This window comes from Cryptomeria japonica, chromosome 1 (assembly GCF_030272615.1).
Source record: "Cryptomeria japonica chromosome 1, Sugi_1.0, whole genome shotgun sequence".
NCBI classification, from domain to species: Eukaryota; Viridiplantae; Streptophyta; class Pinopsida; order Cupressales; family Cupressaceae; genus Cryptomeria; species Cryptomeria japonica.
In genome coordinates, this window is record NC_081405.1 from 96,289,906 (window position 1) to 96,297,373 (window position 7,468).

The window sequence follows — 7,468 nt, forward strand, 5'->3', positions numbered from 1 at the left end:
GAACAATGAAGGACAAAAGGATATGATAGGATAAAACATGTCCCCAATTGTGGTGTGCAAGAAGTTCATAAATTACGCATGACGCCTGTTTGCCAGGTTTTCATCATGGTACTTGCCCAAGGCACCTGTTTGCCAAGTTTTCACCAGTGGACACATTTTTATTTTTATTTTTTTGCGTTATGATTTTTCTTTTTCTTTTTCAATTTTTTCACTTTTCATGATGGGGGATGGAAGAAGGACTCAAGTGTCTTTTTGTTTGGATAGTAGCCTTGAAAAAAAAATGGACCATGACCTTTAAAAGTATGCTCAAAGACATTGGTAGGATAAGGACATGGAAAATGAGATGAAACTAAGGCAAGGATTTATGCAAAGGATTGGACCAAAGGGGTCAAAGGATGGAAAATATGAATTGGATAATGGATAGGGTATTGGAAGAATTGGGCTTCAGTGGGTGGAAATGAAGGCAAGATCAACATTGGCACACACCTTGAGGGGTGATGGACTGATGGAGGAAAGATGTGTTTTGGATATTCAGATTTGGATGGAGGAAAGGCTATGGATTTTGGGACACAAGGGCCCAAAATGGATGAAGAAGGTGATGGAGGAACAAATTTGAGAGGGTTAGATGGAGGAATAGCAACTTTGGATGCCAAGTTGGATGTTTCTTTAGGCTTTTGTGCTTCAAGGAGCCGCTTAGGGATCCACATGGTTTTTGATTTTTCATGCTTTTGTGCTTCATTGGAGTGCATTGCTTGCACAAGGGATTTAGGAACCCATATAGATTTTAACTTTTTTTTTTGAGAAATGGGCCTTTGTGACCTTTTGGATTTTTCCTTTTCTTTCCTTTGACATGTTGATTAGATTGGACATGTTGATCCTTGAATACATGTGGATTTTTAGACTTATGACGTTTATACTTGGCATCCAAATTGCTTGGAGGGGGAAAGGAATGCATGGATGGATATGAATGAAATGGAGTTCTTTTGGATTGATGAAATTGACTCAAGGATGTGTGCCTTTGCTGACCTTGCATAGAGGACGAAGGGATATAAGGACCTAAGATGGATGGAAAGTATGATGGGGAAGGTGTATGTTTTGATTTTGATGGAGGGATACCAACGTCTTGAGAATGAGTTGTGTAGACATGACCCTTAAGATCTTCTTTGATATGGAGAGATTCTTGCTTATGGAGATCTACTCCTTTGCCTTTATGAATATCTTGACTTGTAGGATACTCTTTTCTTTGGGAAGAAGACGCGAGTCCATTATGAGGTGGATATGATATGAGAGAAATAATGAGATCTTGAAGTGGATCGGATTGCACCAAAGTGGAAGAACCCATTATGCATGTCGAGGGTTCATGAACATCTTGCACTAACACGTTAGAATCATGAGGGGGATTAAGATCATGAGGGGGACTAGGATTGTGTAGTGGACATGGTTCAATGACAAGCTCTTCAAGAGATGGAATGGGAGAAATAATGGGATCATCAAAAGAAATGCGATCTTGGAGTGTATATGGAGCATTAAGACAAGGATCTTGTGGAGGATTTAAAGGAATAATTTGATCTTGACAAGGAGGAAGATCATTGGAATCCTCTTTAAAGTTGCTTTGCTCTTGAATTTTAATGGGATCATCATAAAGGATGGAAAAGCTATCTTGATCTTTCTTAGGAAGTGGAATGCCAATGGGATTTGAAAGGACATTGTGTTCTTGGATAGAATTGACAGGAATAAGTGAATCATTGCGAGCGTCTAGGGAAATGGGATCTTGGTCAACAATTGGATGGGATGATAAGGTTTCAAGATCTTGATCTTGATCTGTTTCAAGACACGTTTCTTCGTGCTCTAAATTATCCTCTTGACATGGGGTTGGACTTTGAATATGCATGAGGGATTTTGGCAAGGGATTAATGCTTTGGCATGAAGGGGATGGAATTTGAACATTTGTAAGATCAGACATTCCAATCGTAAAGCTTTCTTGCATCTTAGATTTGGATCCAATTTTAGGTATTCGAGGAATCACTTCTTGTTGAGGGACACCTGTCATCAACATTTGTGTGGCCATCATTTGATCTGGTGTTATAGGTGTTGTGTTAAATAATGGATTATTTATTGTCTCAAATGGTGACTTTTGAGGAATAGTCACTGTCAATGCCTTTGAATCACATTTACTCATCAAGGTAGGTTGAGTTTCTTGTTGCACATTTTCTTCATTTGGATGCGGAGAGAAAATTAACAGCTCATCGCCTTGTTGTTTTTGCACATTGATTTGCTCACTTGAGGAGGTCACATTGCTCATCATGTCAAGATATTTTTGTGGGAACATCTTAAAGACCTTGTTCAAGAATTTATCCATCTTTTTCGTCAACTTTGGATCTTGAAGGAACATATCAATATCATTAGAAGCATCAGAATCTGATGAAGAATCTGGTAAAACATTTGGATTTATTTCTTGTTGAATGCCTTGATCTAAACCAAATCCTTGTGAAAGAGTTTGCTCCTCATATAATGTTTGAGTTTGAATGTCATGTTGCAGGTTTGGTTGATTCTAATCGAAAGGTGCATTTCCCCTTGGTGTTGGTGGAACACTCCCATGTCCTGGTTTCATGGGTACAAACACTGGTTCATATAATGGAGGTGGTCCAAGTTGAACCATTCCATATGATGGTAATGATGTGCTTGATGAACCTTCAATTTGTATTGTTTGACTAGTTTGAAACTGTGAGTTTGATATGCTATCAATGGGTTGATATGTTGGTTTGCCCATCTTCTTAGATTTTGACCTTGTTTCCACAAGCATGTCACTATGCAAATGCAATATTTTTGGAATTTTTCAAGGAAAATATATGATATGCAACTAAATGCAAACTAAATAGATGAGAATGCAATCTATGGCAAGAATGCAACCTATGTTTTTGTTGTTTTTCGAGATTTTGACAAACTTTTTGGAATGCAAATCTAAAAAGAGACCCTTAGGAAATTGAAATGATGTCTAGACCTCAAAGGACAAAAGGACCAAGTGACAATAGGACAAAATGATAATGTCTCCCCTATATGCTTGGATACTAAGCTAGGTTTGACGAAATGACATTGATGACAAAAGATAAAAGTTTGATAAGGTCTAGACTTCCTAACAATGACTTAGGGTTTATCAAAGATTTGCATTACTCAAGTATGACAAAACCTAGTTTTGACACTATATGCAAAGGGACAATTACTATGCAAGTGACCCTAATATGATATGATAATGACCTAAGCTTAATGAAGCAACCTAGGGTATGCAAATGCAAATGTATAACCTAAGGTTGAATTATGAAATGGTATTACTCTAATGCAAGAGGACACATGCAAACTGATGACCCTTATTGATATGCAAAGGAGTATGACCTAAGTGAAACTTAACCTTGGTAGTTGACAATGAAGTTGCAAAATGCAAACCTAGGATGAACCTAAATGTAAGTGACATGAATGTTGAGACAAGATTTTGAAAAATGTTTGACAACCATGTTTTAAGGTGTTTTGAACTTTGTTGAATGAAATACTCTTGTGTTTAACCTTGTTTTGAATCAATTTGTCTTGTTTTTGGAAATGAGACACAACTCAACTTTTGACAAGTAAAGAAGATAAGATATTTTAACTTAGACTCAAGACAATGATGCTCATTCACACTTTTCTTATGGTAGGTAAGGATAGTAGGTACTTGAGAGGTAGACTCGTTATGAGATTCAAGGAGAATACATAGATGCTTGACCCCACAGGCTCCCCTCCACGACACTCACTTCTCAGGGCAGCCAAGCATCAGTCCCCATGGAAATCTCCCCATGGCGAACTTAGTATCTCTTCCAAGTATCCGAACTTGTCCTTCTCAAGCAACTAGAAGGATTTTTGGCCTCTAAATACAAAGTGCTTAATAAGGATTTCTTTTAAGCATTACTCCTTGGTGTCACGCAAGCATGATTGAGACATAGGCCCACCAAGATACCAAACAAATGTAGTCGCGCAAGCATGATTTAGACCATGAGGTCCTACTTAGATGTTGATATGAGAAAGAGTTCAAGGGTCATCACTTCCCAAGTAACTACAATTCCCACGTAACCCTTCCTTCAAAGCTTTCGCCCATCAGGTATTTATTTATAGTGAGTTAGAATGCCAAGGTACTTTGGCTGTGCTCACTTTGGGTCATTCCCTTCTCACGATTATCACTTGCTTGAAAAAGAAAGCAAATGGTTGGGAAGGCAGGCCCTCTAAAGGTAACAAACAATTCGAGACATGAGAATGGTATCGAAGATCTGGATTTCTGATCACCCTAAGAAGGATGAGAACATACTCTCCTACTCCAATGTCAAACTTGACAATCAAAGCAAACACATGTTCATTCCATCCTACTTAGCGATCATACTAGGTGCCTAATTATGAATCACAAACACAAAAGTTCGGTTGGAATACAAGGCAACCTGCAAAATCACTAAGTTAGAAGTTTGATTTGTTTGGTCTTTGACTAGCGAACCTATATAAAATTTGTTAGTAGTTTCATTTTTGTCTTTCCCATGCATAATGCCAAGGTGCTGCACAGAAAATTAGTACCAAAGAAAAACCAAAATGCAGAAACAAAATGCAAAACAAAGTAATTTGCAAGTAAAAACACTAATTTTTACCTCTGTTTCTAGCCTTACACAGGCGTAGAATGTCTTACACAGGCATAGAATGCAATGACACAGGCACAAAATGCAGTAACACAGGTGTAGATCCCTTTGACATAGGCGCAGAATGCAGTAACATAGGCACAAATCCCTTGACATAGGCGTAGAATGCAGTAACACAGGCGCAGAAGTGCCCAAAGAGCCCTGAATTGCCCTGTTTCTTGGGTTTTTCACCTGCAAATCAGCTCAAAAGCACTCAAAACATAGTTAAATGGTTAGTTCACATTGGGTTCACCAATTAATGTAGATAGGAATTTGGAAACCATCAAAGCAAGTAGCAAATTAGCCTAGTTCAATCACAAAAACCAGATTGCAATGACAAATCCTAATTACATCCAATAGAGATGCATAAAAAACAAGACATTCAATTCAAATGCAAACCATCACAAATGTGAATATCTCCTCTAGAAATCTCCATTGTCCTTCTTTCTCCTTCAAATTACTTTGTTTTGTGGATCTCACCTTCAAGTGCATAAGTATAATATGAAAGCAAGATTGACAAGATGAGACGACAACATAAGGGTACTAGAAGCATGATTAATTCGACCTTTTGATTGAAGAAATTCATCCAATTTATAGATAAATCGAAGAAATGAGAAGATTAGCATGAAGAGATTTGAAAGGAAATTTCAAATCAAGAATGACAAATTATGACAAATTGACACTTTCTATGCGAAATTGATTGATTGATAATTATGACAAATTGCTATGTCAAAATTGATTGATTGACAATTATGACAAATTATAACAAATTTGCTATGTCATTCCCATGAAATTAGGAGAAATATAGGAGAAAATTGAAAATTAGATGAATTAGAAATTAAGAAATTAGAAATTGATGGAATTTAGGAAATTAGGAATTAGGAGAAATTAGTAAATTGGAAAATTAGGTAAATTAATTAATAATTTTTCATTCATTAATTAATTCACAAAGAGAGGAGGAATTAGTTAGCCAATTAAATAAATATTTAATTGTGACAAGAAGACTTAGGATAAATAAATAAATTATTTAACCTAGAGGGAAAATGACCAACAAGGTTAAATGAACAAATCATAAAAACCCTAGAAGATGAATTAGAAATGCAAGGACGACAATTAGGTCTTGATGAAGGATCGATTTGATCATGATTTCGACTTGATAAAAGACCAATGCTGATAAATGATTTGATTGATAAATGCGCCAATTGATGAGGAACAATGACTAATTGATCCAAATTGACATGATTGAGAAGGATGACGATCGATGACAAATTGATCGCAAAATGACAAGATTGAAAATGACAATGATCGATGACAAATCGATCGCAAGATTGAAAATGACAATGATTGATGACAAATTGATCGCCAGATGACAAGATTGAAAATGACAACGATCGATGACAAATTGATCGCCAGATGACAAGATTGAGAACGACAACGATCGATGATAAATCGATCGCAAGATGACAAGATTTGAAACGACAACGATAGATGATAAATTGATCGCAAGATGACAAGTTTGAAAAGAGGACAAAACCCTAATTAGGATTGATGATGTCCAAAATGATGACAAATGAGCATGCACATTGATGTGACAGGATAAGATTAACCAAAATCATGACTGAAGATTGTTATCGACAAGACCAAATTCGAAAGCGAGATAAATGAAGAATGCAGAAGAAGGACTCGATGCTTGCAAATGATAAAGACCAAGTGCACAACATAGGAGAAATGTTAATACGATGCAAAAACCCTAAAATAAGGCAATGCGCCAATGTTAAAGTATGACTCCGCAAGTGTTGACCAATTTTAGACATCTACAATATCAAAGGAGAAACTGGTAAGACACGTTATGAATTATAGTTTGGCAATATACCTATAGTTAAATATTTCAGAATCTTTGGTAGTAAATGTTATATCAGGAGAGATGATATCATTGGCAAATTTGATTCTAGATGTGATGAAGGCATATTTATTGGTTATTCTAATGAAAGCAAAGCATATAGATGTTATAACACGAGATTGCAGAGAATTGTGGAGAGTTCTAATGTCAAGGTAGATGAGCTAAATAGAGATTAAAATAGAGTTTATGAGCAAGAAATGGTGGTGGAAATGATTATATCTAAACTGGTAGCACCTTTACCGAAATAGAGTGTTGAACCAGTTACTCTAGCAATATCAAAAAATTCAATAGTAACTGAAGAACCGTGAAGAGGAACAAAGAGTCAGAAGACTCCTAGGTATATGAGATTGAATCATTCAGAAGATCAAATCATTAGGGATAAGAATAATGGAGTGATGACAAGAAGAAGATTGGAAACTAATGAGGTATGTTTAATTTATCAAGTTGAACCGGTATTAGTAATTGAAGCATGTAAAGATGAAAGTTGGTTGAAAGCTATGGAAGAAGAATCAAATCAGATTGAGAAGAATAATATAGGGACTTTAGTTCCCCAGCCTAAAAATAAGAATGTTATTGGAACTAAATGGGTTTTTAGGAATAAATTGAATGAGGATGGTCAAGTTGTAAGGAATAAAGCTAGATTGGTTTTTAAAAGATATTCTCAGAAGCAAAGAATTGATTATGGTGAGACTTTTGCACCTATAGCTAGGATTGAAGTTGTAAGATTATTTCTTGCCTACGTTGCCCATAAAAACTACAAGGTTTATCATATGGGTGTTAAGTGTGAATTTTTCAATGGGGATCTTGATGAGGAATTTTATATTGAGCAACCTGATGGTTTTTCACTTTCAAATGATACAAACATGGTTTGCAGGTTAAGGAA